Raw genomic sequence first — 13,343 nt, 5'->3', positions numbered from 1 at the left:
TGATGACTGTGTAAACAGACCAAAATATTGTCCTGGCGGAGAGGAAACTGGCATAAACTGGACTTGAACTCTCTGCGACCTCAGAGGTGGCAGACTGCCTACGGTGGCCAACATTATAGTGGGAGGAAAACGGGCAGATCCCGATGAAAACGTTTAACCATTCACAGGTTAAGGTAACAAAATATATGTAACATAAAAAATAAACACCAATTATCAAAGTGTACATAGAACGAGTCACGTTTCAATAAATTTCCGCTAATTTATTTCTTGGTGTTTTGTTAGACCGTCAACCAGCATGTGGCTTAATTTGTGTCAGTCTGTGAAATTAAACAGCAATATATCCCATAAATAAGTGAGTGGAACTGACGCATTTTACACAGAAGTTACAAGCCTCAGATTTAAGACATATTTTATTTCTTTCATGTGTGTTAATTTACACGAAGAACATTTGGATATTTTGTGTATATGCGTAGAATTACACAGTACTTTACTTCTTATCTCGCACATAAGTATACCTAATTCTTCAACGCTCTAAGTATGCCAGTTTCAAACCTCATGTAAGTTTTGCTCGAAATGTACCTCGCAGTGGCGTTTTTTTTAAATTTCTAACGCAGTTATGTTTTAATCTAACCACCTTTTTTTTCTCCAAGAGTGTTCATTTTTGGGCCATGTATCTGAACATAATAACCATCGACAATGCATCGCAATTTGTAGGTTTATATGTTACTGTTTTTTTTTTATCCTGGTCTAAATGCAGAATACATCACACACCCATAGAAGCACAAATATAACTTTTTGGCAAAACTTATAATTTTTATCCTCGGTAGAAGACATTAAGTGTAAGGTTCTGTATACCAGTTACGAAACACAGACTAAATATATTTAACGATGACAAAATTCATATTGACATATTTCACGGGAATATTTTTAATTAAGCAGCTGTGAATATTTTAAAGCTTTATTTTACGAATATTCTGTTTTCAGAGTAAAAAAAAAAATCACGTTTTCACATCACACAGGTCGGATGTCAGATATTTGTTCGTTCACAGTTTTATGATTCTGTTCGGTAATTCTTAAATTAATTTGTGCTAGGCATTTTTCTTTAGGCATCCCGTGCTTTGTTCCTTCTAGATTTGTTTATTATAGAAGCAGAGAGGTTGTACAATATGATACTGTCGGACACGTTGGCAAGCATCCGGTTTCAGCACATGTGCAGTGTTCGTCCGGAAGTTTCTTTTTTATCCGTGAACACCGCGGGCAAAGTATCACTGATAACTTCGGCTGGAAGTAAAGCAGTTCCTCATGCCAACAAGTCTACAGAACTCGTTCCATGGCGGAAGTACTGCCGAGTCGCCATACCCACGCTTGTAACCTACAAGTACAGGAAACCTAAATATAACTGGTCATGACAATTATCTATCAAACACTAAATATTTATCTATCTATTTATTTATTTCAATGGTGTTTTACGCCGTACTCAAGAATATTTCACTTATACAACGGCGGCCAGCATTATGGTCGAAGGAAACCGGGCTGAGCTTAACGGAAACCCACAGCCATCCTCATGATATTGAATGACTAACTCAATAGCGATTGGAAATAATCGTAGGTATAAATGTTGGGATAAACATTGATAACGTATTAAATGACCCTGCTCATGCATGTATATCTATACGACGATATATTCACCGTCATAGGGTATTCATTGATTCCATTCTTGCGTTTGCCATGTTGAGTCATTATTATTGATGGCACTATGTGTTGGTTAAAACCGACGTCACCTTATAACAAGCCCCCCCCCCCCCCCCCACCTCTCCCCCCCCACCTCCACACACACACACACACACACACACACACACACACACACTGCACGAACGACGATGATCAGTGCTGTGATTACCCTGTCCGCCAGTGGAACGCATTGCTGAAGCAAGATTACAACACCGTAAATTACAGCCCTATGCGGTATATCAAATCGTATGTCTTGAGTACGCAAATCGTTTGTCTTGAGTACGGCGTTAAACATAAATCAAATAAATAAATTAATGAATCAGACTGTTTGTCATCAGTGTGAATCGTTGCGGCACATCAGGCTCCATGCTACATTGACTCGAGTACCGTCTCGAGTTGAAAATTTTGAAAAATACAGATATGCAAAACTAGAATTGAACTGTCGCCAAAGTCGGTAATGCTGCAGTATAACATACATAGTCATGTGATTTCGTTTGTCCTGTCTATCACCCGCTCTGCGCATGAGTGTAAGTGCCAGCTATCTGGCGTATGGAATCGGTACACTACGAGGGTAATTCTGTGTATGTTAGGGTGTAAAGTCTTTTTTCGCTGCCTGCCTGTCATTTTTGGTGTACATGCTTGGATCAAAATTATCCAACCAACATAGATGTTGAAAATAGTGTAAACTTTGGGCAGGTGTGAATTTTAACGATAAAAGTTTTAAATTCTGGGCTACAGCACACAAGGAAACGTGCTGATGAGGCTGCGAGTGACGTCCCCCTTGGCGTTGCTAGGTATCCTACCAGCTGCTGGCATAGAAAGGTTCTAATTTTGACGATCAACCTATGTCAAGATTTTTAAGGCTTCTTTCACACAGACTGGACCAGGTTAGCCCCAAATCTTATTAGCCAAGGATTACTTGGTACGGAGTTACATTGTACAGCACTAAGTGCTAACATTGTCACGTATGGAAGATTATTAGAGGCCTGCGACCGTAGTGTAGATATGATGAGCGTGGACTTACCTCCTCCTATCGACTTCTCCACTATGTCCGTCCTGGTTTGACGCGACGTGACTCGTACTGTGTTCTGTAACTCGTTCATTGCTTCTATAGACTCTAAAATATGGATAAGCTGTTTTAACCTGGAGACACCCACTTGCTTGGCCAGGTCATCTGAAATATAAATTTATGTAAGTATTTCTTTAATTGCTATGATGTGGTTTTTGCTTATTGTAAGCGTTATGTGTGACATTCATACGCCAATAGTAAACCATGAAGGGGCGCGTTGATCCGATTTTCACAAGATCACGAGTTCCCAATAAGTTTATCGATAGATTCATTTTCAAAAAAATTGCCCATTATTGACGGAAAAATCTATATAATAGATGGGATATATATATATATATATATATATATATATATATATATATATATATATATATATATATATATATATATATATATATACTTCAAACATGATGTTTCACGCTGTTTATAATTTAACATTATTCATTTCCCCTAAAAATCATAATGTTGGATTGAGAGTTCCTTCTTATGTATTTCTGTGGACGAATGCCACGAAATAAAGCTATTGTGTCGATCGGCTGATTCCCGAGGTGTGGCGGTCTGTTCTTGGCAGATGGCCAGGGCGAGATCACCACCGCAGGGACCCGGAACCAGTTGTATGAGTTCAAGCTAATGACCGATACCGAAGTGGATAGTTTATTTATTTGATTTATTTGATTGGTGTTTTACGCCGTACTCAAGAATATTTCACCTATACGACCGCGGCCAGCATTATGGTGGGAGGAAACCGGGCATAGCCCGGGGGGAACCCACGACCATCCACAGGTTGCTAGCAGACCTTCCCACGTACGGCCGGAGAGGAAGCCAACATGAGCTGGACTTGAATTCACAGCGACCGCATTGGTGAGGGGCTCCCAGGTCATTACGTTGCCCTAACGCGCTAACCAACTGAGCCACGGAGGACCCCCGAAGTGGATAGTGATGTCTTGCCGTAAAACCGTTGAGGTTATACAGCCATGCTGATTTTACTGTCCTTTTCTCGTTAGGAAATTATCACAGAAAATATATGCCAAAAAGTGTATTTCAATTTTAGTGTATGTACTATGTTTTGGGAATCAGACGACAACCCCTTAAAATGTTCGCGGGATGTGCCTTACATTTAGTTCGGTATGGAAATTACCCTTCATGCTTGTCCTGGCAATCACACTTCATGCTTGCCATGACAGTTAACACCCTTGCTTGCCTTGCCAATTGCCCTTCGTGCTTGCCATGGCAGTTGCCCCTGGTGCTGCTATAGCAGTTAACCTTAATGTTTACCATGAAAGTTACATTATGCTTGCCTTGATAGTTACCATTTATTCTTGCCATTTATGAGTTGCCATATATGATTTCCACGAGAGTTACCCTTCCTGCTTGTTGTGAGAGTTACCTTCATGCTTACCACGTCAGTTAGCCTTTCGTGCTTGTCATGACAGTTACATGTACCTTTCATGGTATGCTTGTTATGGTAGTTACCTCTCATGCTAGCCATGGCAATTGCCCTGTATGGTGCCATATTCCTTTCTGAACTCACCACCCTAGCTTTGCATGGATGACAGTAACAACTTTTACACATGAATCTTCAGTTACGCAAAGAAATCTTAAACCACACCAGTAAAGACTATGCGAACTTCAGTCACCTCTCTTTCTATTAATGTTTGGTGCATATGTACTCCCAGCCCTGGCAATTTATTGCTAAACGTTGTTCATAGATCCGCAAGTGGACTTAAGTGAGCTCCCACGCGTGAGAAGTATTAAGCAAGTCACGAAACGATTAGGATCAAGACAGTGGCTTATTGTACACCGCACGCATAAAGCACTACACCATAGCTGGCACTTCAGTCAGACATGTCAACACTGACCTAATCAGTTTTTCGACTATACCTTCCTGTTGAGAAAGAAAAAAGTCATTCCATACAATATCACTCGGCAAATCAACCGGATACGAATTATTTGCAAATTTTCAATTCAAGAAAATGTAGAATCTGGAATATTTGCAACGAACAATGAATGCATAAATGCATAAATTAATGGAAACATGGATAAATGGAAGAGTGAATGATTGATTGTATCTTGATATTACTTTGACTCTTTTACAAAAATATCGTGTTGAGAGCATGCCTAAACGATGAAACAACATCTATGTTGTGATACTCTTCAAACGGTTGGGTAACCTTGCGTCCTTGAAGCGACACAATCGAAGACTTTCTGTTAAGAAAATACCCATTTGCGCTGAATGCGCTGAATGTAATGCAATTATATTTTTACACATTTTGCTTGTTAGGCATCTTCCCGGATAAAATTGTTAGACAAAGGTACACAAAAGTCTTTAACGGAAAGACAAGACAAATATCGAGCAAACCCGATGGTCTCTGATGCCACCGCTTTCGGACCAGAGTGATTGGCTTATCTGGAGAGTGTTGACCAGACGTATTATATTATCTCAGAGATCAAACTCGTATGTCAATAACGACTCAGTGACTTTAATTACAAGTCTGATACCCATGATACATAATATATAACCATATCAGACGACAATGGACGCCTCTGCCTTTTTCATCGCTTGTCGGGAATATTGTTAATATATTGCCTATTAAGCCTTAATCAGTACTTCAATCTTAGTGCCTGCTTTTCCGAGGACCGAGATTTTGTGCTACTCAACCTGCCGTAATGAAGTCTCTTTTGACTTCCTCCCTGTTCCCCCGAGATGAGAATACTAGCATATGGCATTCCCTAGATACAGTCTGAATTGTCAGCTTGTCCGCCGCCAGGTGCTTGGTTTGCCGACTACTAATTCCTCTCTAAAGCTCCATTATTTGCAGTGTGTCGTTCGCCTCTAAAGAGGAGAAAGTCATTCTAACACAACCACACCATTCACTTGACTGGTACCTTTCCTGATATGAATACGTGATATAGTGTCTATCAGCCGGTATTAATGTATTGTTTGGATTATACGGTGACAGCCATCAATTTTATCTTCTCTTACAAAAGTGTCTATTTTGTGTACAAAGGAAATAAGGAAAATTCGTACTATTTATATATGAAAGAATCAAACTCGTAACAGAAGGAATACATTAGCTGGGCCTAGTCGGCGTGCCTCAAGTTAGGAGCAAGCACATTAACGTTGCCGTTGGCCAGCAAGAGAGACAAATCTGTTCCTTTTTTGTTTTTGTTTGTTTTTTTTTTCATTTATTCGTCTGGTTGCTTTTTAACTCCATGCTCGGGAATGTTTTACTTAGCTGACGGCTTGCAGGTTTCTAAGTGAATGCAACCGGTGTGTCCGTACTCAACCACAGCTGTTCCACAGGTAGGAAACCCGTGTCCTCTAACTAAACCACAGCGTTTTTCCAGGAAGGAATCAGGTGTACCCAAATTAAATCAGGGTTTTTAAAAGGAAGGAGACCAGTGTGCCCGCACTTAACCAGAGCTTTTCGGCAGGAAAGAAAGTGAAAGTATCTCGAAAGAAACGACTGCAGATTCCAGTTTGGAGTTTTGTCAGTTACGGATTGAAGGGCTGTGATTTACTTCGTAATCCTCCATCCATAAACCCGACTCCCATCAATAAGTTAATGTTCTCAAATACGGTTTTAAGAACTAATAATATGTTTAAATCAAAAACAACTTTTTTCGAAGTATACATTTATCTGTTGATTTTGAATTAGCATAAGCCTATGAGGCGCAATGGTTTCTTTTAGATCAATGTTCAATGAATCCAGATAATTGGTTATACGAACACATAAAGTAGACTGGGAGTGTCCTCATTATACTTGTAGATATAGCAGAATAGATGAGAGAGTGAGCATGCGATACAGGCCAGATATGTGCCAGAAGGGTGGGTGGTGCTCATTTGTTGTATGAATAAATAAACACGGAGAGAAGGTTTCCTGCCTTAAATTAATTATAATGCTCTTACAGGTAAACATGTAAATGATTAAAGGTATCATGAGGATAATAACAGGCTATAAATGATCACGGATTTGCAAAACAAAACCATCATGACAACCAACAATGTACAGGCACTTCCAGGTTATTTATTTATTTATTTGATTGGTGTTTTAAGCCGTACTGAAGAATTTTTCACTTATGCGACGGCAGCCAGCATTATGGTGAGTGGAAACCGGGCAGAGCCCGGGGGAAACACACAACCATCCGCAGGTTGCTGGAAGACCTTCCCCCGTACGGCCGGAGAGGAAGCCAGCATGAGCTGGACTCGAACTCATTTTCAAGTTAGAGCAGTTCAAGCTCAACAGCTGCTTATCTCTGACTGCCGTTGGCTAAACAGTATATTCTTTCTTCAAAAGGAATCAAGTTAAACAAAAACTGAATCAGTCATGGGGTATCTTTGCAAGCCTATCCTAATATTACAATGTATTAAATGAATAAAATATCAAAAGGCCTCCAATGCAATATCTTTTATAATACAATATGAAAGATTTTCAATTGGACAGTGGAATTCCTTTGTTGGAAATTGATGGTCATAACAAGCTATGGATGACGCGTTTGTAGCGGTCTTTAAAGTTCACAGAAAACCATTACCAATACAAGATGCATATGTACATGTAGATCTTGCTTAGTAACATTCACCATTTGATTATTTACTGCAACGCTGACGTTCCTATCATATCCAAACAGGAACTTTCGGATGGTACGGTTCCACTTCACAGGAGCTTATTACGCTTAATCATCTATACTGAAGAACTGAGAGACCGAAAGATTCCTTGTGTCAATAACTGAAGCAGCTCATATCCATTAGTAACACCCTGTTCGCTGACAATCGTCAACACAGCCAACACCTGGTTAGACATGGTCTCACTCCTTTGTCAACGTATTAGTTCGCCACTTCAATAGTGCTCCGCTCTGCTCTAACGTTAAAATGGTCAATCTATTTCCCTTGTCGCTGTAGAAAAGTAGGTCCTCCGTGAATTGGACACGTTGTCTGTTTGATCTAACACAAGTCTGTGTATAGAAAATCTACGTTTTAACCATAAATGTCCACATCTGTTAAGTTGCTTTGTGAATATTTGCTTATCTATGCTTTCTTTATCCCTTCGATTGGTGCTTTACACCGTACGTAGTAACAATTTATTTATAAGACGGCGGCAGGCATTATGGTGGGAGGCGACTGGATTGTATCACAGTTAAACCGATCTGTTCTATGCGTCTTGCACGGAAAACTTTTAAGTTCATTTCACTGGTAGTACTTGCATGCGGTGGCTGCATCTATAATTCTAAACATACTTCGACTTGTCTCTGTAGTAAAACTGTGGAGTGGAAGACGAAGTTCACATTACTGGCAATTGCGCCTGCCTATAATCGACAGAACAGCACGGAGAACCGTGTGACAGTTTGCAGCCTTTTACACGAATTGCCGTTCTTTAATCTTTGTACCTCAGCTGGAGTTTTCTTCCAGTCGTTCATATACATGTAAGTGCTTACAAAGTAGCCACTTATATTTACCCTAGCACCATGCAAGGCATACGTAGAACTAAGTTTAAAAAAAGCTGCAATGATAGCAGCAATTTATCACACGTCACTGGTCTGGAATTATTCAAAATGAGAGCCCGAATGTGGGCAGAGATACAACAGATAGATAAAACTCTCGGCATGTTCTTGCACGTCATAGGACGAGTCTTGTCACAACATGGATATATTCTTGCATGTGTACCCATACACTAGACGAGATGTAATACCTCCCGGATGGTTAGTGAGTGAGTGAGTGAGTGAGTGAATGAGTGCTTGGGGTTTAACGTCGTACTCAACAATTTTTCAGTCATATGACGAGGAAGGAATCCTTAGGGTGAATATAATGTGCCTCCTTGTAGCAGGACGGATTTCAACCGATGTTTTATCTAGTGCTGCTTCACTGAGACGACTTACCAAAGGCAAGTAAGTCACACTGCCCAAGCCATTATACTGATACAGGTGAACCAGTCGTTGCTCTAACCCTTCATGTTGAACGCCAAGCGAGGAATTTAAAACTCCCTCTTTTAAAGTCTCTGTTGTGACTCGATCCAGGACTGATCCTGGATGTACCGCTCCCGATCTCTGATGGTTGGCTACGTGAATCTTTTTTTATCAGTTCACTGCTTTTTAACCTAATGAGATAACTGTGAATTCCATGAATTTTGGACAGGGTGGTAATGTATAGAAAGGTTATAATCCTTTAGGAACAATTGACGATGCCAACACAAGTCACTGAAGTTCAAACAGTTCAGTAGATAAATAATTGCATAAAGGCGCTTTAATTGCGTAATCAGCAGAAAAAGAAAGAGAAATCCTATAATATAAGTGAAACACAGAAAACGTTTATTGCAATTAAAAGAAGAGAACCATCGGTTTAAGTATTAAGAGGTGCGGTTTTATGATTCATGGCCAATATCTATAGTAAAGTAACAGGCCGTGATGCACATACATGTTGTTGTGAAGGAATAAAAAAATTAAATAAATTGCTGTGAGCAATCGTTAGAAATCATTTCTAGTGATAAGCGAAGTCATGCATTGACATGCAATCACTTCAAATCAAGACTGGGCTTTACCAATCTAAACGACAATCGGACGTCACCACAAAACGACGTAGTGATGACGTCTGATGATATAACTCGTACGTAACTGGGTTTAATCAGTTATTTCCAAAACATCTTAATTACCATAAAGTATGTGCGTGCGTACGCATGTGTCCACAATTTGCTCCGCAGATAGGTGTAGAAACAAATATAACCAAATTCTAATTTAGTCACATGATTAATGATGCTCTTAAACTTGCAGTTATCGTGCAATGAACGCAGTTTCGAATCCCATCCACACCTGTTCTCGTGATTTCTCCGTATGCAAGTGCAGATATGTTTTGTGGCATCCCTGATGAAACATGAAAGACCATTCAAACCGTCCTAGAAAATGGTTGGATTTACTTTTGTTTTAAATAGCTCCTTTTAAGGCCACTCGGTGAATGTATTTGTAAATCTGCATATGTATGCATTTGTATTAATGAAATGTAGTTACTGGTTACCGTACAATTCAAACCTTTAATTGCATTTTACTAAGATGCAAAAAAAACCCCACAAAATAAAGCGAACTATTTGTATGGACAGTTTTGAAAGCGCTTTCATTACGTTACTTTACTTCGTACTATTTATATATGAAAGAATCAAGACCACACTAATTAACATCTTATTTATTTGTCCGATAGATGTTTGACCTTCTACTCAGCATATGTTCACTTATAGCATCCCCTTTAGTTTTATGTATGAAAAAAAAAATGAAATGTCCGCGAAAAATACAATTATCTTAACACCCACTTAATACACTGGCGCTCCCAGCCTGTGACGTACGGGATAGGCATACCAGACTGGTGGAAGATTCCCGTTCTGCGACGAACGGTAAACGATTACACGGGTGTCGTCAACTTCTTAGCGTAATGAAAGCCATTCCCATGGGCAGTGTGAGTGTGAACCCTTCCCTACACCCTCCATTCAATTGATAAATATGATGTAATACCGTCCCTTTCTCGTCAACCTGTTGTAACAACTGAATTGTTGGCCTCTAGATTTTCCGCGCGGAGTAAAACATATAACGACCCGTGGAGCACAATACAAAATAATAGCCAATAGAACAAATATTACGCAGGCTCAACAGCTTCCTGGCTGTTTCACTTTAGAGACGTCATATTTCCCAGAGTTATTCAAATAAAGACTTCATTAACGATTCTTTGAGAATCGTCGTGGACGGCAGAACGCCAGTGCGAATCGCTTGACAAGTCATTCACTGAAGCCGTCTATCAGATTTAACAGCCACTTTCTTGGGGGATGTGATTTAAGACTGGTGCTTTAGGTCATATAAGACGGATGGACCATCAGGTTTATTGCCGTCTAAGAGCTTTCCGCGCTAATATGGACAAGTTACAAATGGTCGGAAAGTGTGTAAAAACATGGGCATAAAACACGGCGTTCCAGGCGTCATATACACAGCATTCATACGGAATAGGGTATTTCAAAGACCGGTGATTAACGGGATGTTAAGGTATCTCGAGATTCCTCTGGTAACGTCCTTTGATTATTTTACTCAAGTTATAACATCTGGAATCTAGCTTTTGTACAGAGAAGAAGAGAATGTGTATGGAAAGCTATATGCGTGATAAATATTTTTGAGGACTGCTTGAGCAGGAACTCTATATTAATGCTACCAAGACAGTATATACATCTATTGTGAAGAACCTGTGCGGACATTTTCTTAACAGGATCGCTTATCTTGTTTCTTTCGACTCTAATTTAATTATTAAGCTCGAGACATTCCAACAGAAGTATTTATGAATTTATCGTTGCTTACATGTAACCTCATTCTGTGGAAGATTTTACTTATATGATGTGAGCCAAGTGTATGAGAATCGGAAACCGGAATGCCCGGCATAAACCAGTGTGTTTTGGTAGTTTACTGAAGAACTTTTTGGCATGTGGCGTACATATATGCACAATATAGTGGTAGAAGACAGGCTGTCATCAACGAAAGCACCGTGGACAGCTTATTGCTGTGTCCCACGAACAAAGAGAAGTTGAAAATCTATAAATCATCTGTGCAAGACCAGGTTGGCATCAGCACCTCCTCCGCGATAAGCGCCTCAGACCACTCGACCACAGCACTCTCTCACAGCCAATCAATAACAGTACTATACATGAACTCAGTCAGAGAAGGCCTGGGAAAAAGCTACAGACTTATACACTGTTAACATGTTGTCTGTAAAGGCAGGATCTGTCGACCGTACATGGTACGCCTGGAATAATGAGTTTAACGGGATGTGAAAATGCTCAGTGATGGCACACGCGAGACTACATCACACGTTCCGGTAGATTTGATTTCAATCCCTGTTTTGGGCAGCACGTTTTACACAGCACTACGTCAAAATAATGCCAATGTGCTTTTGACTATTGATTAACTTTTCCGGGGCACCAGAATGAAATTTAATTTTCTTTCGCACGTTATGAACTTTGTGCCGCGAAATTTTCAGGATACACACAAGTTTGTCACACCTTGTTCACGTTGATCACTTTTATTCCGAAGAGAGTCCCTTTGACAGTTGTTGTTGATTTATTTATTTACTTGATTGGTCTTTTACGCCGTACTCAAGAATATTTCACTTATATGACATAGGCCAGCATTATGGTGGGAGAAAACTGGGCAGAGCCCGGAGGAAACCCACGACCATGCGCAGTTTGCTGGAAGACCTTCCCACGTACGGTCTGATACAGTTGTTGTTGATATATGATGTATGATTAAACTCTATGCGAAAAGGGATTTCAAAGGCTAGTGTAAATGGGTTACAATTTTCACCGAAATGCATCATTAGCTGAGTTTTGATTAGAATAATGTTACTTATAACTAAAAAAGCTGGAACGTCACAAATATGTATTTTGTGGTATAATTTATCAATTAGGTATAATCCTGTACCATTCTTATCCACATCACCACAAAAACCAATTGTTAAAACAAAAACAAAAAAGTCGGGATATTTGTAGATTATTGAATGAATTTTTCCTGCGACAAGCATCTCTGTATGCGGGGAGGGAGCTGTTGTTGGTAATGTTGATATTGTTCGTGATTACAAGATGCATTTTTGAAATGCGCACGCATTGTATACTTAGCGGTCGTACGCTGGTTTTTCTTCTTGCTCAATCGGTTTCGTTCATTTTTACTTCGAAACAAGCGAATTTCGTATTTATTCCTCTAGTTCGTTTTCTTATAAATGTTTCACTTGTAATAATTTGCCGTGGTTAGTAATGGCCGTCTGTGTATTAATGATAGAGGCTGCGACATCCAAACAAACACACACGACCATTTTTGCAGACTTTTGGGACAGCTCAGAATTCAGCTGAACTGTATGTTTTTTTGTTTGGTAATTTTGGACATGAAACTGTTATCACGTCCATCTAAAATATCAGATGTTGCAGCGTCTCACAAAAATGCCTGAAATTTTGTGAGTTGTATCTCTGGTGAGGGTTGGCATGGATTTTTTTTTAGTTTATAAAGGCACTTCTTTTCGCCCCCCCCCCCCCCCCCCCCCCACTTGTTGTCCGCAGTTTATAGGGTTATCTGACTTGTCTATTAGTTGTCATTGGTACATTGATAAGGAATAACAGCGTAGATGAGGCCAGCATGAGCTGGACTTGAGCGACCGAACGAACCTGAGTCATAGTACTGTGGTAGCTACACACACGCCACGAAGTGACATCTGAATCACCGCCATAGGAAAGTATCTCAGACATAGTACATATAGCCTGAAGTCAGCAAAAAGAAAACAAAAAAAAAAAAAAAAAAAAAACAACAGGATGGATATCTCCGCCTGTCATTCTGCACCATCTTCATACGGTTTATTCCTAGAAACATTTAGCAAATTCAAGCTGTATAGGGTCACAGTGTCATTTTACCTGCCAGAGGCAAACACTAAGGAAATACGAGATACAGCTGCAAGGTAGTGCAAGGCGAAAGCCTGAGGCCTTTCCAAAGCAGTTTGTTCCCGAAGCAATTTATATGAGAACTCCAACACTACACCACACAG

General features: G+C 39.9%; 1 long non-coding RNA gene across 1 annotated transcript in view; it reads right to left on the bottom strand.

Annotated features, from left to right (window-relative positions):
* Positions 1-280: 280 nt before the first annotated feature.
* LOC135463091 (uncharacterized) overlaps positions 281-13,343 on the bottom strand; it is a 30,889-nt gene continuing 17,826 nt past the window's right edge. The window contains exons 2-3 of the long non-coding RNA XR_010443517.1: positions 2,756-2,905; positions 281-1,372 (exon numbers count right to left, since the gene is read on the bottom strand). This is a non-coding gene — a long non-coding RNA (uncharacterized LOC135463091). The remainder of the gene's footprint in view (positions 1,373-2,755; positions 2,906-13,343) is intronic.

Source organism: Liolophura sinensis, chromosome 2 (genome assembly GCF_032854445.1).
Source record: "Liolophura sinensis isolate JHLJ2023 chromosome 2, CUHK_Ljap_v2, whole genome shotgun sequence".
Taxonomy (NCBI): domain Eukaryota; kingdom Metazoa; phylum Mollusca; class Polyplacophora; order Chitonida; family Chitonidae; genus Liolophura; species Liolophura sinensis.
The sequence above is the reverse complement of the archived record's forward strand: the minus strand, read 5'-3'. Positions and strand labels throughout refer to the sequence as shown.